This window comes from Lagopus leucura, unplaced genomic scaffold (genome assembly GCF_019238085.1).
Source record: "Lagopus leucura isolate 7727_CA_CO unplaced genomic scaffold, USGS_WTPT01 Super-Scaffold_739, whole genome shotgun sequence".
Classification (NCBI taxonomy): Eukaryota; Metazoa; Chordata; class Aves; order Galliformes; family Phasianidae; genus Lagopus; species Lagopus leucura.
The window spans coordinates 6,095,392-6,121,397 of NW_024962255.1; the positions used below are offsets into that span (position 1 = coordinate 6,095,392).

Genomic DNA, 26,006 nt, shown 5'->3' on the forward strand with positions numbered 1-26,006 from the left:
CAGGGATAAGGCTGAACCAAGAAATTAAAATATAGATGTGACCTATTTCTAATTATTACTTCTGCCACATCATAGTCTGCTAAACTTAAAAAGTAATGAATTTTTTTTGAAAAATCAAGTTAGCTCATTAGGGCTTTTTTTTTTTTTTTTTTTTTTTTTTTTTTTTTTAAGATAGCAGCATAAGTAAATCCTCCATATTTATGTTCAGTGGTAATTTTAAAACTAATGGAGTTAATTTTATCGTATGTAGACATGGCAAAGGAGTAGCTTCAGCAGGACTAAGCACAGGGACAGATTTCAGATGTGTTTGTGCGTGCAGAAGGATTTTCAGTCGGGGAACAAGGGAGTTCGTGTCTTAGATGCAGAGTTAGCTTGCACAGCTCAGTCAGCAGTGTTATGTGCTTCACAGTAGACCTCCAGCAATGATAGGTGAAATTGGTTTTCCAGGGGATCCTCACAAAATTTCCAAGCCAGGTATTGAAAAGAAATTGTCATGTGTGTTTTATTATGATGTGCACCAGCAAGAGGGTCTGTTGCCTTTCAGTGTCCCAGACTCGTGCAAATGTTATCAGGAAGCAAGCCTGGCCAGGACTCTGCAAGTCTCCAGAGCGTAGGGGCTAATGTATTAAACTGTTTTACTACTCACTTCACCTTAAAGCAGTGTCTATTATAGGCATTAAGGCTAATGATCTTGATATATTTCCAGATCCCTACAGGAGTTCAACTGTAGGTAGAAATGAGAAGTAATTTATTTGGCAATCTTCCTATATTGAATCTTGATTGATTCAGAAAAGCTTTATAAAAGAAAATGTAAATCTTTGACAGGGGCTCTCAAAAGAGGTAGGGAAGAATCCCTCACTACTGGCGGCTGGACATAGGCAGTAAGAGCTGCTGATTATATGTCTCTGGTGGAGCCAGGGTTGGCCTGATGGACCCAGAGGGTCCTGCCAGCCTCGGCTGCTTTGTGATCCCATGTACAATTTCTGGCAACATAAATTCTGTATGTAGCAGAGATTCCTTATTGAGATTAGTTGATATTTTGTAGTTGAGGAAAAGTCTCTTGGAAAAACTTCAGCCAATTTTGTTCAAAATCTGTTGGTTAAATGATAAATCTTGATTTTCATTTTCAAGTGTTTCATACAGACCCTCTTGTGGAATGCATAATAAAAATAAGAGACATTCTCAGACTGTCTGGATTGTGAACCCTGACATGAATGATTGTAACAATTTTTTCTAAGCAGAAGTCATCCCCATCAGTCATTTGAAGCAGGCACAAGATTTATTTTGCTTGTTTGATATTGAAAGTGATACATTTTTCCCTCTAAAAATATGGATCCATGTTTTAGTCCTGCTCATCATCTCTTGGGTGGGCAAGAGAGATCCCATCTAATTTCAGATGAGATCTAGAGTTAGAGGACTCTGAAATCTCGTATATGAAAGCCTTTCGAAAGCACAGAAGAACTCAATTTTAGGATTTTCTCTCTTGGTTTTCGTTTAAACATTGTTTTTATTTTTCTGGCTTTGTATTCTCAGTGCCAGATTCTGTGATGTGTCAGCCTTACTGCAGCAGAGATTACTGACAATTTCATAGGTTTTAAACATTGGTTATTAAGCTACTGAATTGCTGAGAGTCTGAGAGAAGGGAGGAAGAGAGGAAAAAAAACCAAAAACTTGCTTCTGGCTCCACCTGCAGGAGTCCTTTGTGTGCTTGGCCTGGTGCCACTGTTCAGTTTGCACGCAAAACCATTCTCACCTACAAGTGAGCATGTAAGAGCAGTGGTAAATTATTATTTTTTTGAAGACTAGATTATGTGATTTCCTCACAAGGAAATACATAGAAAGAAAAGAGGAAAATTCAGTGAGAGATGGAGGGGGGAACACACGGCTGTTACTGTCTTTGGCCCCTATGCCAAGATGTGAGGTTCAGAAGGCTCCCTTCTGTAAGACCAGCCTATAGAGGCAGCTGGGTACTGCCTTGACTCTTCCACTTGCCAATGGATATGTTTTTTTGGTTTTAACTAGAAGTACATTGTAGGGATTGCTTTTATCATTAAGAGCTCTGCAGTATATGGAGACATGAAAACAGTTCAAAGATTGGTGTCAAGAATGATAAAAGGATAGGAGAGCATGACCTGTGAAGACAGGTCTCAGGAGCACAGTATATACAGCCTGCCTACGGGAGTATAACTGACATATTTGAGAAGAAACATGAGAGGAGGAGGAGGAGGAATTATTTGAGGTGATGATGGGTAGTCTAACAGGAAGTTATGACCTGAAGCTAAACAAGGCAAGTTTTCTCCCAGGGAGGTCAATTAGACATAGTGAGTGGTTGGCAAGAGGTCAGCAAGGCATTGTCCTTCAGGGCATTCCAGAGCACGCTAAATAAAACGGTTGGGTAGCTTAGTGCTGCCATCTTTCCTGAACACGTTTGAAGGGATGTGCTAGATGACCCAGGGGTCCTCCTGAAGACCTATCAAAAAACATTTGTTGTGCGAATAAATTTAGATTTCGCACATTTTTTACACAGTGTATTTGAAGAGGAGAAAGAGATCTTTAAGTTAGGATTTCTTAAGTTTTCTATTGCAGATCTGCAGTAACAATTGCTAAGGCTTCTTTTTTTTCTTCTTCACAGAACTTGTGGTTTGTTTGGGATGTATATTTTGATGAGTTTTTTTTTTTTAAAACCATAGGTGACCATCAGTTGCTTTATAGATTTCAGTCATCCTACTTCCCAGTGTTATCACTTGTACTTTTGTAAACCAGTAAAGCAGAAACTGTAACAGTTGCATGTGGTTATTGATTTGAAAAAAGAAGGAATTCTTGGCTTTATAAAACCTTTAACTCAGCATGACTTGTTTTTTTTGGCAGCTTCAGTGAAGTGCAAAACATTTCTGTTTAGATAGGTCTTTGAGAATGATATTATTACTTGTAAGACTGTCCTGCCTGTAAGCTAGTAAGCTTACTGCAGTAAGGTGCCCACTATGTATGCGTATCACTGCAGCATGCCAGCTGGAAGCAGAGCAGTTTGCATGTCATATGCCTAGTACTGCAAGCAAGTCAAAAGCAAAAATAAAAAATGTGTAATAGAGAGCAGATTAATTGCATTAAAAATTAATGCTAAAACTCTGAATTGTTGAGGCAGGATAATCTGAATCACTGCAATCCCAACAGCAGCTGAAGATTTCCACTTCCAGAGTGTTACAAATTTTGTTAGAGTTGTCATTTATCTCTGCCCTGTTTATGTAGTCACCTCTGCATACTCAATGGAAAGTAATGATTACTCTTTTTCTCTCGCTCATATCCCGTGTGTGACTGGTTCTTTAAAGGTAAAAGGAAGAAAAAAAAAAGAAAATGAAGAAAAAGAGATTCTGCTTTTTGCTTATGCACTATTTCACAGTGATTTGTGGCCTTCCTTCATTTCTGGTCATCGGAGTTGCTGAGTGCCTTGTTCCTGGAGTACACCCAGTTGGCACTTGTTTGTGACCAGTGCTTCAGACTTCTCTCCCTTCTTCAGTTACCGACATGCAATTACTTGATAGGAGCTGCAGGAATTATTTATAGCATCTTGAACACTGCACCCACAAGTAAATGTGTGAATTTTTTTTTGTAAGAAACGAAGTCTTTTATTTCTCAGAATTAAGCAGGAAAAAAATAGTTTTATACTGATTTTCTTGGTAGTTCATATTGGCATATATGTCTTTTCTATTTACATTGCAAAAGTACAGTGTATTAGTCTGTATTTCTGTTTTATATACACTATATAAACATCTTGAAATACAGGTGAATAACTTCAGGGAAAAATATTATGCCTCTTCTGTTTTTAGAAGGTAATTCCTTTGTTTAAAGAGCTGGTAATGATTTGTGAGTGCTGGTAACAGAAGTTAGAAATAATAGCTGTACAGTAGTAGAATACTTCAAGATAAATTACACCTGCCTGATTTTTAGCAAATCCCCATCTGATTTTCTGTTTCTTCCTCAGAGCTGTAATCATGTGTGCTGTTGTTGACAGCTGCAATACAGTAAGACTCTTTGTGGTTAAAGAGAGTATTAGTTATAATTAAAACCCAAACAAACCTCATTAAACTGCCACAACCTGACTGAAAACAAAGCTTCCCATTTTGGGATAATTTGACTTAGAAGCAGACTTATTTGGGACTAACAACAAGAAAACAAACAACAACAACAACAACAACAAAAACCTAAATAAGCAAAAAACACCCCAGTAAACAAAAAATATAACAGTGAATGATCCAAGATATGGGATCACTGCAAGCATATGTTTGGAGCAATCATTTACTTATGTTATAGATTTATGGGCACACTGAAGAGAGGAAAATAAAGCCATAATTTGGTGAATAAATTACTTCTTTAAATGCTTACACAGGTTCATGTAAATACTACTGCAGGTATGCTTAAGTGATTATACTTTAAAAAATCCTTTCTGTTTGACTCAGCTATAATGTTACATCAAATTTTGAAACTGAGTGTTGCAATTGTGAGGCTTGCATCCCATTTTGTACTTCTCTAATAATAAAACACAACAGTTTTTTGAGGCCTGTGTAACATTTGACAAAAAAACTATGGAGATTGAGTCCATTGGCAAGAGTTGCAATAAGTCCTTATGAGTCTAAAAACGGCTTTACTAGCAGTCTTATTAAATCTGTCAGTATGGCAGATAAAATGTCTGGTCTGAAGGAACTGGATTTTATCTCCTGTTTTTATTCTGTTGACTGGGCTCATGAATAGAACATCACTTTTTTTTTTTTTTTTTTTTTTTTTTTAATGTCATTAGATCAGTATATACAGGAACTGGTTGTTCTTGCTCTTTGGGCAGGGTCAGAATCAGTATAATGCAGTGCACTCCAAGAAGGGGTTTGAGACACAAGCAGCAGAAATTCATGAAGGCCTGAGCCTTCCTTTTTCACTGATATTAATGTTGAGTCGTCTGTTATCTTTTATAGGCCTATTATTTTGCCTGAAACCATATTCCAGAAAGATAGGCAGAGAAAACATAATTAACTCCATAAGGAAATTTTTTTTTAAAAAAAAAAGGATAAGCAAGTTTATCTTAAATTTCCATTGGGAGAAATAAAGGGAGTCCAGCTGAAATAGTCCTGTTACAAAGCGGAACAAGGTAGTGACATCAGGTAACAGTGTAGACTGTATTCTTGTGTTGGAAAGATGATGTTGAACACAGGGTTAAAAGCAGAAGGGCTAGTGAAAGGGATGGCAACTGTATAGCAAGTGGAGAACAGACAATAAACTCAAGAATTTGGAAACGAACAGGTATATAATGATAGGAGAGAATGGGCATCCTAAAAATATGTTTTGTTTTTGTTGTTTTTTTTAGCAATAAGCAGTTGTTAAAGTTAACAATTAATGTGGATTAAGCGTGTGAAAAGAACAAGCATCTGACAGAAGCATAGTTGTGGCTTAACAAAACTGATTCCTTTGTTGAAGGAATAACAATGCAAGACATACAGCTTCTATTCCAGATAGAGAAGGTGGAAATGCGAAAAATAATGTGGGAAAAGACCCATCTAAAGAGAATATCATGATGTTATTGACAAGGAAATTTCCACTATGACTTCGTGGAAATTCCTTCTGAAGTCTCACAGAGATGAGTGTTGTGAGCAATCCCTTCAGTGCTTCTTGGATAGAAGTTTTAAGTGAAGTGCTGCTGAAATTGCTCTTAAGTGAAATGGACAAAGCTTCTTAGTGAATTGTGCTGCAAAGAAGTGTCATCCTCTCTCTCTATGGTGGAGGACTGTGACTCAGAACTGCATGCTATGGTTTGAGGCGCTTGGAGCAATCTAGTGATAAGAAGTGGCTGCTTAGAATCGATGTAAAATCAGAAATGCTTGAGGCTGGAGAAGCCACTTTGCTGTAGGACTGCTGTGGGACAAGCCAAGGAACTGGTGCTGCGGGGAATCAGGTGATGCTTTAAGGAGGAAAGAACTGAATCTTGAGATGATTGTGTTCTTTCTTACTCAACCTGCATGTGATTACCTGGATTTTACCTCTGGAGAATGCTGAGGGAGCACCACTTCCCTATGAAAGAGTTGTCTGCCAAACACGAGGCTGGGTTTTGATATTCTAACTCTGGCAAGTATTGACAGCTTAGGAAGTTCTTGGAATTTTCTTCTCAATGTTTGAAACTCTTAACGGTCAGCGCAATTTTGGGTACTTTTCCACTGCAGTTTTTTGAGTTGTTAGATGTGATGCAGTTTCTAAAAATTTTTCTGCTGTCTGAAAGTATGGTTGTCAGGTCAAAGGAAACTGTGCCAAATATCTGTCTAATAAAATGGTCCAAACTTTTAAAAGAAATTTCTGATTGACTTGTAAGCTTGATTTTTTTTTTCTTTCTCTCTATTTTTTTTTTTTTCCCTTATCCATTGTATATTTATATTTCCTGAGCATCACTCTTACATATAGGAGCTGAACAGTGTGGTGCAAAGTAGTGTGTTTGTATGGAAGGGCCTTGGAAAGGCTGCTATGTCAGTGTAGTGGGAGAGTACAGAGGCTGACACCGGTGTCTGGAAACTGGTGTCAATGTAGTGCTGAGTCTGGGTTAATGGGTTCCTCCCGCTTGTGTTAACATGGTCGGTTCCAGAAGTAGCTCTCTGCACAGATTTATTCTAATGATTGTGGCTGTTGGGTAGAACTGCATTCCTGGCTTTGTTTTTAAAGAAGAAAAGCTATTAATGTCTTGGAAACACAAAAATGGCCTGTTGGGCAACGTGTGATTCACTTTCTTTAGTACTGTCTTGAATGGCATCCAGGATTAGCCTTTCTATAAGCTGAAAGAGACCAAGTCTCAGTGAGCACTGAAAAAAAATGAAACTACCAGAAAACATCCCCTCTCCTAACTCCTTTATATTCAAAGGCCATTTTTATCAGATTATTTTACTTCAGATTGCTCAGCTGACTCTTGGAATGCTGTGTAATTTGAAGTCAAAGATTATATATATATTTTTTTAATGCAGTGGAAGGTTAAATACAATATTCTGGTGTATCTGTGGTCATTACAATGCATTAATATCTGTGAACCATTTCTCTAAAATACTGTAAATCTGCAGATGACTTTATCGTTCATAGCAAAGATAATTTTCTGCAATTTATCTGTCACTTACCAGAAGGCAGAGATTACTAATTACTTATAGATGATTAATTTTAAAATATGTTCTTGCATTTGCATTTCATCACTATACCAGTGTTTGCCTATTTTAAGACTTTAGCAGAAGCAATAGAGCTTCATGAAAAAAAATACACACTCTTCTTATAAAAATCAGAAAAATGTAATGCTCACACAAAAGCTATTCACCATTTTCCAGTCCTAACTTTCCATAAACCTTCAGTGAATTGTTCAGCTTACTGTGTTACGGTAGCTTGACTTTGAGGATTATAAAACACATATTGCAATTATAATGCATTCAGTTTTTGAACTTTCAACACCAGTGCATACACATTATAGTTACAGGTTGAAGTTTTCCATGGACACATCTGTAAGTGATTTTGAGCACCAGGACTGACTTGGAGCTGGGACTTCTGCTCAGTCTGTCAGTCATCTTTCCCCTAAGAGGCTCTTGTAGACCTGATGTACTGGATTAAGGAAATCACTGGCTCAATTCATTACTCTTTTCAGGGGTTGTAGAAGAAGGCCTTTTATCCTAAGAAGAAGGGATGAGTAATAATTGCTAATAATGATTTGCACCTGCTTTGCATCTTTTTCAGAGGAGGTTTTTAATCACTTTTAGTAGGTGAAATGAAATGATATTTACCTAAGATTTACTTTTGGTTTCAAACTAATTTGGAAAATGATTTAAGACTTCACTAATTGCTTGCAGCGTGCAGTATAGCAGTATCTGTGTGCAAGATAAAAGCTTGGCCTAGATTTATTTTGGTTTGAGAAGGTTAATCCTAAACAAGGACTGGTGCTCTGTTCCTCTTAAAGTTCTCTCTATGCATGTGGCATGGGTGCAAGGGTCAGCCTTTGCTGTTGTAGCATTGCCAGCATGTAGGAGACAGCACTGATGGTTATTTCCTTGCAGTTCAGAATGTCAGTGCTCCCAGAGAATCCAAAATAAATACTCATGTTAGCTCTCTGGAAATGTAAGGGAAGAAATATTCAGTTACCTTGTGCATTATGGGCAAGCAGTTAGACCCAATTAAATTAAGCTTATAGCTTGAGACAGTGTGATAACCATGCAATGAGATTGTCTTTTCCTCAGGCCAAGAGTGTTCTGTGTCAAACAAATAGAACAGTGTATCATCAGCATAAAGCGTGATGTGCCAGCTCCTTCATTTACCTTTGTACATTGTACAACGAAAGGATGGAAGTTGTTGGTTTTCTTTGATTTTTAATTTGTTTGTTTTAAATAGTGTAATCCCATGAATAATTATTTTCCTACTGCTGCTGTTAGTACCAAGGGTGCTATCATAAATACTGTGCTTGTATTACTTGAGTACATAATTATGAATTGGCATGTTGTTTTACTGGATGCTGTATGAACATGTGTCCCCAAAGAATTTACAGTGTACAAGAGGTGACTGACAGTGTCTGGATGAGAAGGTTGTTCAATGACAGAAAAAGTCTTTGTATGAGAACCCTAGCAATTAGCATTTTGAAAAGACATAAAGGGTCTTCAGATTTGTGGACATTTTTATTTATTTATTTATTTATTTTCATTTTAAATAGGAGTAGAGAAAGTTGACACCAAGACCAAAATCTCAGTGATGAAATATAGGTAACCTGGAATATTGGGATAAAAAGTACATGGTGTTGGAAATGTACTTTGATGTTACAGATAATCAGAGTGCTGCTGACGCAATGTGAAGAAATAGGTGAAATGATCAAAGTGAGGGGTTAGAGATCCTCTTTGCAGCAGAAGTTTCTGTAGGATATGAGAGGAACTTGCAGTTTTTAAGGTCAGAAAGATGAACTTTGCAGTAATCAATATGTAATATCATCAGAGCTGGGAAAGGAGTTTTAGCATTACAGATGGATATAAAGAATTGTTTATTAGAAAGGTTATGTCTAAAGAATCTGGGAGATTTTGGGCTTATCCTGGATGAGAGGCTTTGAAAGAAGTAAGAGGCAGAGATGACACTTGGATTGTAGTCTAAATTGGCAGGTCTGATGTTCTGTCTGTCTGTTTTGACTGAGAAAAAGGATTTCCTTTTCCCTGAAGGGAGAGGATTGAGAAATCTCATTATCCCCATAAAGCTTATGAGAGTATCCAGAAACCAGGTTAACAATTTATCTGTGCAGAATATGAAAAATATATCAGAGTGGTAGAAGAAGACTGAACAACATGAGGATGGCAGTGGATTATTTGCTTTTTTGCTTGCTGGATAGAGTTAGCACAAAGAGAGGAGATCACAGAAAGAATTGATGAGGGACCTTCCTTGGGAACTTGAAGAACATTCAAAAGTATCCCAGCAAGGCTGTACTGAAAGAGTGGTGTAGAAAGAAACCCAGGAGAGAAGTGCTGGGACAATAACATTTAGCCAGAAGAAAGGAGTTCAGTTGTGTTAAAACACCTGGCAAGTCAAAGAGGAACTATTTTAGAGTTTGGCTAGGAAAAATTCATGAGTTATGTCAATATAAATGGTTTTACTGAAGTACAGAAGACAGAAACCAGACTGAAGAGGATTTAGCCTGAGATCAGGAGAGAGGGAGTCAAGGCAACAGATGCATGTTTAAGGGGCTGCAGCTGAAAGGGAGAGGGCAAACAGGGTGTATAACTGTGAAGAGTGTGAAAAAAAAGAGGAAGTCTCAAATGCTTCCTGGCTTCAGGAAAGAGAAATAAAGTAAAAAGAATTTACAGCCAAGGTATACATAGGGGTATCTTCTGATTCTTATAATACGAGTTGTGTGAAAGATATCTTCAAAGGTTCTGGAGATAGGAAGGCATTGCGTGTGTAGTGAAGGGAGAGGATGGCAGTGGCAGCAGATTGCTTTAGGCTGGGGATTGCATGTTTTTGGATAGACAGCGAGTGCTTTCCAGAGTGACAAATTAGGAGTTGGCCTTGTTTGTCTCTACAGTTCTCATTGGGAATGAAGTTTCCTTTGTGTTCTGTCCCCCAGTGATTGGAAAGCAAAAGATCAGTAGGTAGAAGAGATGCTTTTCCACATCCCCTCTCAGAGTAAAGAGAACAGCGTTGTGCAGAATTCTTTCATTTTAGTTTTATTGAGAAAGGAGTCAATGTTCCAGATATTTGGATCATTTCCTTTGCAGTCTGACTAAGGGAATAAAAGAACAGTGGCTCTGACTGTGTCTTGTGTGGGGCAGAATATAACCTGTGTTTTGTAGAGGGCAATTTCTAATAGAATTTTAGTTTTTAGTGCTGTCTTTTTACTGGAAAAATCTTTGTGCTGAAATTTTCACAGAAGGAAATAAATCACACTTCTGTACATTGATTTGCTGTTTTTCAAACTAATGGCATATGGCTTTTTTTTTTTTTTCCCTTGCTGTTTATATATATATATATATATCAGAGCTATATTAAAATATATTTTCATGATTTTTCTAATGATTTTCATTTCTCATGATTTTTTTCCTAATGATTATCCCTAAAGCACAGAAATGTGGAGGATACAGGATTATTAGTCCTTTTTTTCCCCTCTGGGGCAGGTGGCTGTAGAGAAAGAAGGCAGTTTACTGAATTCACTTGAAATGGGGTCTGAACTTCTAAATGTCACACCAAGAACTTTTCCAAAAGGTCATCCTTTCATTTGATACTGCCAGGTATGTCTTTGCTACTATTGACCTCTAGTTGTTTCATTTGATGGAGCTGATATTTCTGTCACTCCAGTGTTTCTTGTATCAGACACGCACCCTTTAACCCATACACACTGTGTCAAATATTATGGCACTTTTCAAGTAGTAGGTTGGCTTTATTTTCAGATAAATAATGCAGCTTGCACGTAAAGTCCTACAGATCATTTTAAGAGCTGCTCAGGTAACTTTTAAAATTTGTATTTCATTTATTGAATTGAGTCCTCTCTGTGTAATGGAGTTATAGTTTGCTCTGTGAATGAGATCAATTTGTTTGGCACTGAGCCACCCGTTCAACTTGAAGCAATCAGATTTAAAAGCTTTGCACTTTTATTAATGTATGTGCAAATAGTGATTGGATTCCAAGGACACTCTTTAAGAAAGCACCTTGAGTGACTGGTCTTGATATGTAATTAATATTTCTTCCCAACTTAAAAAAAATCTAGTTAAGATTATTTTTAGATCAAACTGAAAAGGAAAAAAAAGCAAAATGAAAAAGCACACCCATGCACAACCCCCTTCAAAAAAAAAGCCCATACCAAAACCATAGCAATGACTGTGTGTGCTTAATGAAAGTATCCTGATTTGAAAACATAACAAGTTCCCCAACATGTTTTCCTTTAAAACTATTAGAGAATATTTTGAGAGGTACATCATTGCATAAAATAAATGAAAAACAAAAATGAAACAAAATAACTACCTTACAGTTCAACTTCTAAAATGTATTGGCATTCAAGGATTTTATAAAAATGAATGTCAGTTCTGAATGTGCCCTGATTTAAAGTCAGAACAATCTAGCACTTCTGCCAGGATACAGGGGTGAATACTTAATAAATATTCGCAGTTCATTTTATCTGATAGTTTGCATAACCAAGTGGCACCCTAGCACTGTAGGTGCTCTAAGTGTCACTGTATGCATAAGATGGTTACCTCACCTTGGCCAAGTACACAGTGAAAGTGTCCAAACTGGAAAATATGTGGAATGCATGAGTGCTGAGTCAAAACTTTGATAAGGAGTTGGCCTTAGAAGCTTCCTGCCAAATTCTCCTGAATCTCTGGGAAGGTATGGATGGGATTCTCCCTGCCTGCTCCCTTTAATAAGACCCTGAAGAGTGCAGCACTGCTGTGAACATCAGTGAGCCTTAGGTGTCTGACGTGTAAAGGCACATAGGAACCTGTGTGTCAGGACATCTCCCCTAGTAGTGCTCACAACATCCTCTGTTTTCCCTAAGATTTTTTTTCCTGTAGTGTGATAGTTTGTATAGAATAAAACTTCAATTTAAAAAAAAATATATTTTTTCTGAAGAACAATTTGCGTTAAATTCTTCAGAAGGGTTCGTATAGCCCAAATCATCAGACAACAGATGTTCAGGTTTGTGGTTTGGGTACTCTCATATTTAGTTTATATTTGCATCTTCAACTTTTTCTGTCTTTTTCATTCCGTTTGAGTATGTTTTATACCAGTTTTTCAAATGTTTGACTGGATTTTAATAGAGATATAATTCCCGGAATAGTAGGGAAGGCGTGAGCTCAGAGTTGTTCTATTTCAGCTCATTGAGAACATTTGCATTTCTAATATGTTCTACTGTCACTTCCAAACAATGTCAAAATTTCTCATTGTAAACTAGGAGGGGAATGGTATCTTAAAAACCCTGTTGGAACTGGTTATTGTTTCAGGCAGGGACTTGCAACGCTGATCAGATGGAACAGAGACAGTACAGAAAGCCTCCCTTGCTCAGACTCTGCCACCAAATTTTTTTGTGAATGGCAAAGACATAAGGAGTAAAATGAGGAAAAGTCAAAGCCTTAATGCGAGAGTGAAGAGGGAAAAGTCACCCTGGTGCTAGCTGGCTCTTCAAGTGCAGAAGTCTGTTACGGAACATGCATGGAACACTTGAGCTATTGAGCCTGACCAGGAGCTGGACGTCACGCCTTACACTCTTCAGTGGTAACTGATGTGGAAGCTGTTGTTTGTGATTACTGAGTAACATTTATGGAGTGCTGCAAGCTCAGTTGAAAAGGAAAACAAACTTGAATGAAGTCTCTGAGAGGAAGTGTCAAAACATCGCACATTTCTGAATATCGTGAGGCAAAGTGTCTGTTTCACCATTTTGGGGTTATTGAATAGAGACACCTAAACAGATCCATGCTTCTGGAGAATGGAAGAGCCTACGCAATGTTTTGAATAATCATTTGGGGAGCATAACTTGAACAGAAAAAATCAGTGAGATCAACTCCTGCCTGACAAAGCTGCTTGGGAAAAAGTAGAAATGTTTTACATTTTTAAGCAGAAAATTTCAAAATAACTAGGTATGTTATCTGTGAAAATAAACCTTTTCTCCAGCACTACTTAGGAAGGAATAGCTGAAGAAAAAAAAAAAAAAAAAAAAAAAAAAAAAAGAAAACTCTGTATTTTTCAGTATTCTTGCGTGTACCTTCATAAAAGTGGTGTTTGTATATGCTCTCAGGCAGCATGCTCCTGGCCTTTTGGGGGAATGTGTTTGGCCTAGCTCCCATGCACCATTTGAAGGCATGAAATGCCTGCAGAGGGCACGCTAGCCAGTACTGAGCAGTGATATGTGGGGAGGCAGGCTACTGCTAGGCTGCCAGGGATGCTCAAGACAACATGTCAGCAGGGTCTGCTCCATCACACTCTCCTCTACATTCAGGATGGAGACACTATATGGTACTTTTTCCCATCACTTCTTTTATAAGCTGATCTTATAACATTCCATCTGATATTCAGGCGCAATTTCTGATGTATCTGAGAGGACTAGCTTGTCAGGAGGATTCCTCTATCCATTACCATTTTCAAGATCAGCTCTATGCAAGTGATCAACTTGTGAAAACATCCTTAATTAAAACTCCAGAACTCCACAGAGAGAAAGCCGGCAGTTTGCTGCTCATGACCAGCAAATCTGGTGACAAGAGGACTGCAGGTCAGCTGTCTGATTCATAATTTCCATCTGCTTGTAAACTTCTGATGGAAGTTTTCAAGTATAGAAGCTGAAAGCCACCTGGCAGAAGAACACTATCAAGCAATTGTAAACGACTATAAAAATCAAATGCTATAATCATTTGAATCTCATTAGTGTATCTTCAGTTGTTAAAAGCAGTGTCCAACTGCAGATAACGTGGGCTTTTCTTTCAGTCCTCAAACTCTATTTTTAATATTGTACTGTGAGACTGTCATTAGTTGATCATGTTTTTCACTCTCCCGCTGTTGGCAAAGAAAGACCCCGCTGGCTGCTTGCAAATACTAGTTAAATAGAATGTGCAAATGAGTCACAAGATGATGTTCTTTAAAGTAGAAAAGCCGTGAGCGTGTTGATATCAGCCTGGTTGTACTGGAAGCCTGCATTGCTGATCATACCTAACTTGGATCATACTCATCATGTTGATGCTCCCACAAGTTGTACGTGACCTTTGTCTCTTTGTTTTCACTGCTGAAATGCTGAAATGCAGCCTCTCTAGCCAGAGGATTTGTGTTTTTCTCTTGTTCTCTTTTTTTTTTCTTCCACTTTCCTTTCAAACATTTCCCTTTGGGATAAATTTGTATCAACTCAATTCTACCTTCAATCAGTAAATAGATGAAGATAAAGAGATCCTACCATTAAATAATAGTGGTGATAATGTTAAAACGAGTGACATGGACACTTAATGAGATGTGTTTGCATTGTTACAATTGCTACCCTAAGGTGAGAATTAAAAGTACATACAAGTCTTCACGAGGAGGTAATGACGCAGTTAAAGAATTGCCATGTAAAGGTGCTTTGCATGTTTACAAAGCTAAAGTAAATTCTGTTCATTTCAACCAAAATTTGTCCCCAAAAATGTTTCCCCAAACTACTGAAGCTCCCAAGTTGGCTGCTGTAATTAAAAGTGAACACTTATGTCCCATCTGTTTTGCCGAATCACTGGAGTTATGAACACTGTCAGCGGCCTTGGGTGAACAGATAAATCAAGAGGCTAGTGGGCTGCTCTAGAGCATAATGACTCCCCTCAATTTCCTGCTCAGTTCATTGATATTGATTTGCAAATGAATCTGCCTGTTTGTTTATTGGAATCGCGTCATTACTTCAGCAAAGTGCTCTAGCCAAGATGCAGCAGCTTTTCCAAGGGCTCCGGTTTTCATTGTTTATCACTGTCACTTGCTTGTGGAAAGATCAGGAAAACTAGCAGTGGGGACTTAAAATAAAGAAATAAATACAAAAGAACTTGGATAAAGAAGTTATTCAAGCAACTAAATGAAGCTTAAAGAATAAGAATGCAGCAGTGCTCCAGCTGGGCTTAAATAAACATAAACACAACTTAGTATGGTAAACCATAGCTTGTATGCTGCTGCTGTCACTTGTTATGTACTTGTTGATATAAACATTCCTAAGATGAGTGGTTACCATTTGAATCAACGCTGAGGAGAGGCTTTATTTTTGTTAGATACCATAGTACAGATACTAAGGGATAGCTTTGCTGTAAGAGGTGCGTTTGGAGGATAAAATCCAGTTGCTCTCATAAGACATTAGATGGCAAACTAATAGGAAGAGCATTATCTAAGTGGATGGATAGTTTTAGACAATAGGCCAAATCAGATGTTTGTTGGAAGAGAGTCATGTGAGTGTCTTGGATTTGAACTATCCATAGAACACATATTTCAGAATGCTTTAAAAGTCTGTTTCGTTATTCAACAAACTTTTCATTTATCAAGAATGAACAATTTCCCTGTATCATATGCACTTTAGGACAATTAATGATTCCAAAGCAGTGTCATTCTCCTAAAGCTATCTGCTTGTGTCTCTTTTTCCTGAATTTTCACCTGCCCTCCTTTGGTCCTGCACAAAAATGAGTAAAAGAGAGTAGGGCTTGTCTCTTATAAAGCTGGACAAAATAGTGTCATCTATACATGAGACAAGAAAGACAGGATGGAATAATGGAGTGCTGCATTTGTTTTGCCCACATTCAACTACTGACATTTCCGTTCATCAGCTGAATCTTCTACACAATGTCAAAATGTTATTGAAGAAAACCCCATGCAAACTCCTTCCAGCTTTGTTGCTTTTGACAAGCATACATGTAGTCCTCTTGTGTGCAAGATTGCTATATCAAAATGGTTGGATTTGTGCATTTCCTGCCACTACTTATTGGCAGGATGACTTCTGGAAAGGTTAAAGTTGCCGATTCATCCAGAATTCTGGCAGCAAAGGTAGCCAGAGATTGGGTGCCAGTCCCCTTATTTGAGCTTGACCTTGCTTTCCTCTCCTTGCATATAGGGCCTGTCTAATACTCTGCTGTTTCAACGCTAGAAATATTTTTTGGTGAGAAACCTGAGTTCAGTTGAATTTTTGTGAGGTCTTGGCCACCTCTGCAATTCTGAGCTTATATAATGCTAGAGGAGAAATGCATGATTAATTTTCCTCCATGCTGAACAGTTTTGAGAATGGGTGGTGCTTCAGGCTGGAATTAAATTTTTATTTTCATATGTATTGAGTTTGTAGAGTATTTAAAGATTAATCTCTCTCACTTTCTTGACTGTAAGCAATGAATGGCTCCTGAGAAAAATTGAATGATTTCCTTTGGTTTTACTAATCAGTTGCAAAAAGTATTTATTGTGAATATGAAAAGAGTAATACAAGACTATTACTATTTCACAGTAATGGTCCATCAGGCAAAACCAGTTGCAGATTTTCTGTGAAAATTTGGAAAAGCTTCAGTTGCTCTTTGTCTGATTTCTGAGTCATCTCATAATGAGTCCAGATAAACACATCTGTTGTGGTTAAAAAATTTAAATAACAATATTTGATACTTTCAACGTTGCATAACTTAATCTATTCATTTTAGACAATGAGAAATACTCAGTTTTGTTTTTTTTTTCTCCCTAAATATTGTAATGTGCAGTAAACAATGAAATCCTGTCACATGTTGATATATGGACAACACTTTTGATTGTTTTATATTGAGTGATCATGGCCTTCAGGTCCATTTTGCATCGAAAAGCATAGAGTGTATCAGTATGAGAGAGAGAAAAAGAAGAGAAAAAATACCTGGCATCCTTCTTTTATATATGCAAAATGAAAGGTTTCCTAACCATAGCTTGTCTCTAGGCTCCTAGTGCTATGAGTTAGCCAAGCAAAGTTTAACATAGCAGTGAATTTCTCAGAGTTATCAGCAGAATGTGGAAATTGCTGCTTTTCCACTTGGTCGGTACAAGGCTTTTGGAGTGCTCTCTGTCACTGTTTTCTAAGTGCATCCCTGTTACTCAGTAGCATAAGGTCTCCCTGGATTTGGATGTGAGTGGGGGCTCTCTTCACCTTTTACTTCTTAAATTAGAAAAAATTCAAGGCACATGTCAAGACACATGTGAATGTATTGTTTTCTCTTCAAAAAAGAAAAAAAAAAAAAAAGACCAGCTTTTTTTTTTTTTTTTTTTTTTTTTCCTGAAAGCAAGAAAGGAGCTGTTTTTCCTCTCACTCTTGACAAAATTCTTAGCCGTTTGGGAGAAAAAGCTCATGCATCAAAGTAAATAAGACCTCTTGAGAGGGTAGCAAAGAGAAAGTATAGAATGAGGATTAGAATACAAACTGTGCTGCTAAGGATGTTTCTTGACCAAGAAGAATTTCTTGACATCAAGAACCACATCCTGCTAAGAAGTCTGAGAAGCACCAAGAAAGGCTTCAAGATCACAAAGTTTCATTGGAATTTGGAGGAATTCCTTTTGGTATCAAGCTTACATACATTCATAAAACTCATCTTGGCTCTGTTGAGGAGACCAGCAGGATAAAATGAGAGGTTAACTGCTCAAACTAGTATAAATTTTAGCTTTGAGACCTTAACACTCAGTAAAAGTCCTAAAATGTTCAGACTGACTGAGGGACACCTTTCACATGTAGGCAACAGTAGCACTAGTACAAATAGAGGAATATTTGGCATCATACATTTCAATATACACTGAATTTATCTGGCCTCTGCTTGGCTGATATCAGTTTGAATGCTGCTTGCACTGTTGCTCTGCTTTTTATTTATTTTTAACATGAAGTATTAGGAAAGAATATTTATGATGAACAGGAAATGCTGAGTTTAGAGAGGGCATAGAGGGACCTGTATTTGTTTTGGAAAGTTTTTTGCCTTGCCTTGCAAGAATCCCATTTGTATTTGATTTAAAAATTTATGAACAAATAATGAATTTTAAATAGAATTTAGTGAGATGGCTTTGAGTTAGCTGCCAGTTGTACCAGTAAGTAGTAAATTGCATTTAAGACTACCAACTCAAGTACGATATAAGCTATTAAAAATACTACCAATAGAAATTTAGTTCATTAACTGCATTGCTAAGGCTGTAAACATGTTTCTTCAAATTCAAAGGGAAGTTCTGTTTACACACACATATATAGAACTGCTGTCTATTTTCCTACAATTCTGAAATGTGATATTCTGAATATAATGTATATTCACTTCCTTGGAGTTAAATAGTATGAGTATAGGCATATGTACCTATATGCGTAAACAGCAATAGACTATAATATTTAAATATTTTGAACATGTGAGTGTGTCTGGACTCTTAAGTTAGGTATTGAACATGTAACTACTCTCTTTATATCTAAACACTTTACTGTGCAGTTAGGCAACTAATTAGTGTTGCTAGAAAGCTATACAAACACCCATGTATGCTGTTTCTAGTACAATTTACAAGAAAGCTTCCATATTTTTGTTTTGATTAAAATAAATTTTGTTAAAGAACGTTTGGTCAACAAATGAGTTACGTTTCCAGACAGCTTAAATGCATGGCATCTTTATGTAAAGTTGGAGAGGCACACAACTGCCTTATTTTTTTCCAAAATCTGGGACTGCAAGGGGTGAGGAGAAAGACTGCAGGAGATAATGCAATCACATTTCTAAGTCCAGTGGCTTAGAAAGATAGTATCTGTTATCAAACAACCTCAGAGGCTCCAGATTCCTTTAGTCTATGTCTAGGGACATTGTTATCTGCTTTCTTGACTCTATTTTCTATGCAGTATCAATCTGGGGACTTCCCAGCCCATTTTTTTCTGCTTTCATTTTCTGAGTATATTTTAATTTTATATGCGATCCTAGGATTTTACAAAAATCTTTTCGTTCGAAATTTTGATAGGGAATTCAATAAACGCACGTGGTGAAGTTCTATCCTATTAATAATTATGCTATTTTGTTTGTCCATGCTGAAAAAGTTGATGACTAAATTATACTAAATGAATTTCTGATTTAACCTTGTATCTCATTATTTTGGCTTCCTCCATGACTCATTAGTTCTCCTGCCTGTTCTCAGTAGCTTGTTGGGGTATCAGGAGAAGCAGGTCAATAAAAAATTGTTTACAGATTCAGCTATCTCACATACATGCAGTTTTGAACCTTAGGGTATTTGAGGCCTTTTCTATCAATTGCTTGGTTTGTAGCAGTGCTATCCTTATTTCATATTCTTTCAACAATGAAGTACAATTCAGATATTGTATCTGTTTGCCAGTGACTGGCACTGTGAGAAATCACAGAGCTGTGCTGCTGACTTAAAGTCAAGGGGACTGACTGGTTTCCAAGCAGTCTAGAAATCAGCTTGCTTTGTAATGCAGTGCCATGTAGAAATCAGCTTGCCTTGTAATGCAGTGCCATGTAGCTATCTTGAAAGTAGCATCAGGTAAAACAGGCCTGCTGTTATTAAAGCAGAAGACTGTTACTGAGTTATTTCAGTTTTACTAACTTCTTGTGTTGAAGTACACATTTATTTATTTAGCTAGTTAGTTTTAGTTTTTCTAACAGATGCCTAAGTCATATATCAATTGGCAGGTTGGTTAGAGAGCTGATCACGTAGAAGTTAAAATCAATTCAGCTGTCAGAGTAACTAGAGATAAATGTAATTAGAATCAAATTCAAGGGCATTTTGAGAAAGGGAGAATTCAGACACAGGATGGCACTGGGTCCTTGCATAGAAGTGTAACATCACAACAACCTTCTTTCTGTCATGTGTAGAAGAGAGAAAATGATTGTGAGGATGTGCATGGCTGGACTACTAGCACTTCCTCTGGAGTGGCTTATCTGCAGGGCCTCCAGACCTTGGATATCTCAAAATGTAGGCATTTCTGCCTCTGTTAGGACATAGGTAATTGTGGTCTTCCAAATTTAGGTCCATGTCTTGATGTCTGTATCAGCTCAAATCCAAGAAAATCTTCGTAACTTTGCTGGGTCTGACTTCATTCATTTCCCACGGCTCCTCAAAAAGGGGGTCAAATTAGAGGTTCTTCTGTCACTCTTTCCTTCTGATTACTCCCAGGCTTTCTTTGTTGCTGCCTTGGTGCCCTCAGAAAGCAAATTTCCAATTGCAGTGCCCTGTCCCTAGCAATGAGCAAACAAGTTAATTGCTTTTTAGCAATGATCTGTTTTTAGGCCAAACTGATACAAACAAGTTGGCATTGACCAAAAATAAGTACTTCAGTGTATCCAACTGCCATATATCTGAAATTACTGTTGTGTTCCTTTGGAGATTGTACAACAATCGCCAAGACCCAAGAAATGAATCATTAAGATCTCAGCCATGTCTTCCTGATGGCCTCAGATGTCTTGGAGTGGGCAGACTGACACTTGTCTCTGAAGTCATTACAGTGTAGCAGTGGCCTGGCCGGACCAGATCTTGGAGCATTTCAATATAAAACTGAGATCTGCTAATCCCCAGCACAACGTGAGCTGAAGGAAAACAGTGACCTCTGGATTAGATAAACCTGCACAATGGGAGGCAGATACTCTTGGACAGAGAAAGGTCCAGTTAGATAAGACTTGCAATGAGTTTCAAAATATTTATTATCATTAATCATCTGAGGTCTTCATGTATTTTATGTCCATTTTAGTGTCAGTCATTTTTAAATCTTGCCGAATTCTTGATCTCAATGATTTCTGTAATAAAAATTCAGTTCACTTCATGTGAGAAAGATGTCCTTTGTTTTACTGTGCTACAAAGCAAGAGAAATGCCAGCTCAAAGGTTGCTCTCTCCAGAACATTTGTTACTCAGTGTATTTTATTACATGCCCTATTATTCATCTCCTTGCTAAAAATAATGTACTTATTTAAATTCTTACTATTTTTCCCTGACTTTTGAGCATCTTGATCCTTTTGAGTTTAAGTTCTTCCCCTAATATTGAAGTACCATTGGTTTCTGTCTTCATTATCTTGCAAACAGACACCATTGATGAGCTGTAGAAAAACTATTTCTTTTTTTTTAAATATGCCAGGAAATTGAATGAAGGATGTAATTGTATGTGTGCAATTTTTCTAATTCTTATATGCTAAAACAAAATGAGAAACGATGCAAAAGAATATCAGTGGATGCAAACACTTGGATGGAAGGTGGTGATACCAGATTTGAACTAGGAACAGGCTTCTTAATTGACCAAAGACAAATTCACACTATAATAAATACTGCTGCTTTGTTTTAAATAACTGTACAAGACCGATGGATTCATTCAGTTGTACTATTTGTCTTTAGGACATCTATCAATGAATCAATGTCTTTCATTTGACTGGCTGACACTTATTTAATTTTGTGTAATATATGATACATGGAAAATGCCTTTCAGTTTGAAACATTAATGACAAATTGTTACCATCATTCAAATTCTGCCTATTACAATTCATGTTGTTTTTTTCTCTACTCATCAAGTTTACTAATAATGATTAAAGATTTTCTTAGTTATGTTGTCTTTGACAGCACTGATGATTAAAGATTTGGGCAGCTCGTGGTATGGAACAGTTCACTTCTGTCCGTCATTGATCTTCTCTTTCATATTCTCTGCCAGTTAGATTTAAGCAGAGGTACAGAAGAGCAAGGTTACTCAGCACATCTGAATGAGTTACTGATGAGTAGACATCAGTTAACATAATAAAATACGTTTTTTAAAACTGATAATCAAGGGAATTATATTTCATGCTTAGGAAAAGATTGATAGTACATTTGGAATTAGATACTTGCAATTAAGAAAAATGTGTTATGTTGTAATATATAATACAGTGGTCGTACAAGGGTTTCATGTGATTAGAGCTTGCACTTTATCTGCAGTTTAATACTTTGTTATGAATTCTCTATCTTGTCACGTGAAAATCCCATCTTCTTGGTTTTAGGGGCAGAAATATTACTGTTCTGTAGATTAGACCTTAAAAATAAAACCAGTACTTAAGAATAAGAAAAAAACATTGAAGATGCTGCACATGACTGATCTGGAGTTGTGTTTAAGTACTGCATGCCCTTGGTAGGTGTTTACTGGCTTAGATAATAAGCACATGACCATGCTGAGCGTACTTAGTTTCAGCCTCCAGCTCTGTCACGCACTTGCTGGCTGACCTTGGACCTTGGCAGGCTGTTGCTACACCACATGCCATAGTTTCCACAGTGTAAGAATGAGCTTTATGAAGCTGACCTCCTCTTTAGAAATACGGAAGATCAAAATCAGTGCAGTGTAATGAATGAGCATAAGTCTGTTACATCTATTTAAACGGAGAACAGACTTATTCATCCTCATGTGAGTTTTCCGCTTGGTCACTGATACAGAAATCAGTGCCTTTTTTTCCAGGCTCTGACAGAAGGTGTAACTTCAGGAAATAACTTTGGCTTGCTTCTGTTTCTTCTATTCCCATCTGTCATGTAGGAATCATCATCTTTTTATACTGGTTCTGAATCTATGGGAAGAAATGCTATACAGTATATGCAGTTTACTCATGCTGCTTTTTAACCTCCATGGCCAGGATTGCTGTAGCATGAAAGTTCTGGGAAGATTTCATTTAGGATTTCATTTGTAAATAAGTAATTGAATAGAAATATTATTTTTTAATGAGTGAAGAAATGTCTCTTACACCATTTCTTTCTCTTTTTTTCCAGTTTATAACAGTAAGTTTCAAAATGCTCCCTCAGTAACCCTTCATTCCAACACTGAAATTTCCTGGTTAATAGCTTCTGAGTGAGAAGTGTGGGTTCTATGATTCTGTGATTTCCAGTTAATAATTTCTGTCTAGTGTTGTGTCTTAAACCTATCTTACTTTTATAAATATGCTTTTTTGGCAGAATGGAATAATAATTCAGAATAATTGCAGAATGATTTATGTAAAAATGTGCTCAACACATATGGTATTGTCTTAGATATTTTCTTATGGGTAACTGAAAGCAACATTTTTATGCATTAAGGCTGATATATATGTATGTGAAAATGTTTTTTAATGGATAATACACTTAAATATATTTTCACATTAAATTCACACATTGCCCATTACACAGAATGTAATGCATTTAATTAATGTGTATCTCTTTATATATGCATGTATTGAATTATGTGTAAAATGAGTTTAAAGAGGCTCACTAACCATGTTGACTTTAGGTTCTTGCAACAGAATTAGTAAAGATTAGGAAATGCACCTGTGTATTACTTTAGGCATACATGCATTGTAATTATTCTGAAGTCTTTCTTCCCTGTGTGTAAGTAGACTATAATTTAACCAAGTGAGAGATCTGAAGAAGTAGTACTAAATAATCTAGCTGTAGATTTCCTTGTTCACTGCAGAGAAGTTGGACTAGATGACCTTTAAAGATCCCTTCCAACTCAAATGATTATGTGGTCACGTGAATACAAAGCTAAGGACGCATCCCTAAAGTCCCTCTGTGAGGCAACAGTACCTTTTGACTAAAGATGAAGAAATATGGTCTTTGCCTTAAGTTAGATCTTTGTACTTGAATTCAGAAGTTTACTCTGGCCTCTTCCTAGTAATTCACCAGACCTTACTAAATTGTAAAGTAGAATATATGATGATGTCTTCATTTTCTGTGACTATTATCTGGTTCATTGATCTTGTGTGTGTGTGCGTGTGTGTATGCCTTGGTCTGTTGTGAGGTTGAATACAAATACAAATCAAATCTTTTTTGAGAGTATTTATTTATTGCATAGCTAAGTGCTGGCTGCTCTGCATTAATTGTTGACTTGCATGTTTCAGCTGTAGTCCTGACCTTGACTTAAGTAGTGCTGCATATGGTATGTAGATAATTCAGCTGTTTTTTAAACCCATGGAATCATGCCTGGCTTAATACTTATTGCAATGCAACTGCTATACTGTGTTCAGAAACATGTTAATCACTGATGTTCCATAACACATAAAATATGCAGATAAAAGTGATGAAATAGATAATGTGGATCTATTTTTTCCAGATTTTGCCTAGGAACAGAAATTGCTTGAGGAGCAATGATAAATGTTTACTTCATGCGCGTTGAAATACTGCCATTCCTAAGTGTTTCATACTTCAGTTTCCTTTTATCTGTGTTCCTACACAATTTGTCCCAGTGCTGTAAACTCAGGTAGAGCTTTATTATGACTCTGAATATGACCTTTAGACGGAAGGGCAAAGAGGCTCACTGAGATAAGATAGAACAGAAAAATGAATCTGAAGTATTTGAAATTAAGCAAAAAGGTATGTTATAGAAAGTTTCATTACTAATGAGAAGAAAAGCTGCAGATAGTGATGAAATCAGGGTTAAAAAATGACCGAGCACAGAAACAGATTTTCAGAAAAATGCCAATGACGTTAAACTCTGCTGGGTCATGAACATGGGATGTTAGCTACCTGGCCTGGTGGCAGAACATGTAGCAGGATAACTTGTCAAGTTTTTGGGGTTTTTGTTTTGGTTTTACATAAACGAAATGTCAATATTAAAGGGGTTGTTATCATGGAAACAGTTGTTTGGTTTGACAGAATAAAGGGATTCAGAAAGCAGAGTCCTAGCATAAGATAGTACAGAGTCTGAATGGATTTTAGAAAGAAAGCTTAGTGCTGAACAATGAATAATGGCATGTTCAGCTGTGAAGATTAAATGAGTTTGGCTGTATTCTGGAATAGATACCAGTATGTTCTTTGTGAAGATGAAGTTACATGCTCCTGTCCGTGCACAGCTGTGGCTTTTAGAAGACCGTGGCTTGTTCAAGATGATGAAACATACAGAAACTCATAGGTGTGTGAACGGATAAGACTATTAAGATTCTGCTTTCTGTAAGAAGGTTTTGAATTGCCTTTTTTGTTGAAAGGAGATGCAAATTATCATCCCTATCTAGGATAATTAGCAAAATATCTCTATGAGATAATAGTGGCCCCAAATCATTGATTATATCATCAATCTCCAAATTTTTTTTATTGCTTTATAGGAAGATTCAGATTGCCCAGGATTAGTCTGAGAATTTTGCCAGCTTTCTGTTGGTTTAAAAGTCTGCAGGGAGGAGACATTCACAGCATACACATCTTTTGTCATGCTTACAAGTAAATAATCCTCTTTTTTTTTTTTTTTTTTTTTTTTTTTTTTTTTTTTTTTTTACTGCTTAGCTTTGTGCTGTAAATAAACTGTAGGGTATTCCTGCTTTGATCTTTGATTTGTGATTAGTAGCCTTTTCAGGCTGATCCTTCTTCAGCTGAATTCTTTGTTGCTACTGCTTTCATAATTGTTAACACTTTTGAGGCAAATAATTTCTCTCTAATAGGATAATGCATGCCAGATAATTAGGCCAATAATACCCTAATGAAGAAAAAGGAAAACAAGGGGAGTATAGCTGGAGACTCATTCCTTTTCTATTAACTGGCTTTGAGGAAAACATCTGAAGATGAGAATGTTAGAGGAAAAAATACAATTCTTTTAAATTCAGCTTTGAAGTGGGAATAATATTTGGTTAAATTAATATGAGCTGATAAAGAACAAGTTTATCTCCAGAAATAAAAGCAGTAATTTCATTACATTCACACTTTATATTCAAGTGCATCTCCTATATTTGTCTTTCAGGAAGACAAACCTATTTTTTTATATATTCACACTCCCTCTAGCACACTTTTGAAATAAGAACAACAGTGGCTGATAACCTTCATACGTTTTACAGATAAGACATTTCAGGATTGGGACCTTACTGCTCCCAGCTGTTTCAGCTGCAACTGCTTGTCTGCCAAAATTTAACTGATTGTTCTGTAAAGTGCTTTTAGATGCCTTAAGTAGGGCTGGTTGTATGGAAAAGGAAAACTTCCATCTTCGTCTATCTAAATAATGGACAGGGACTTAGTCTATTGAGATATTTCAAGTACTGTGCTGCAGTAAAAATGAGGTACAGAGGAAAGATTATACACGGTAGTAATTAAATGGAGTTAAGTGCCCGTTTCTATTCCATCTGTGTTATTTCTGTGTAAAATTCTTCTGAAAATA

General features: G+C 36.8%; 1 protein-coding gene across 2 annotated transcripts in view; it reads left to right on the forward strand.

Moving 5' to 3' along the window:
* GRID1 (glutamate ionotropic receptor delta type subunit 1) overlaps nt 1-26,006 on the forward strand; it is a 513,133-nt gene that overhangs the window by 289,667 nt on the left and 197,460 nt on the right. The gene's annotated exons all lie outside the window — the stretch shown is intronic.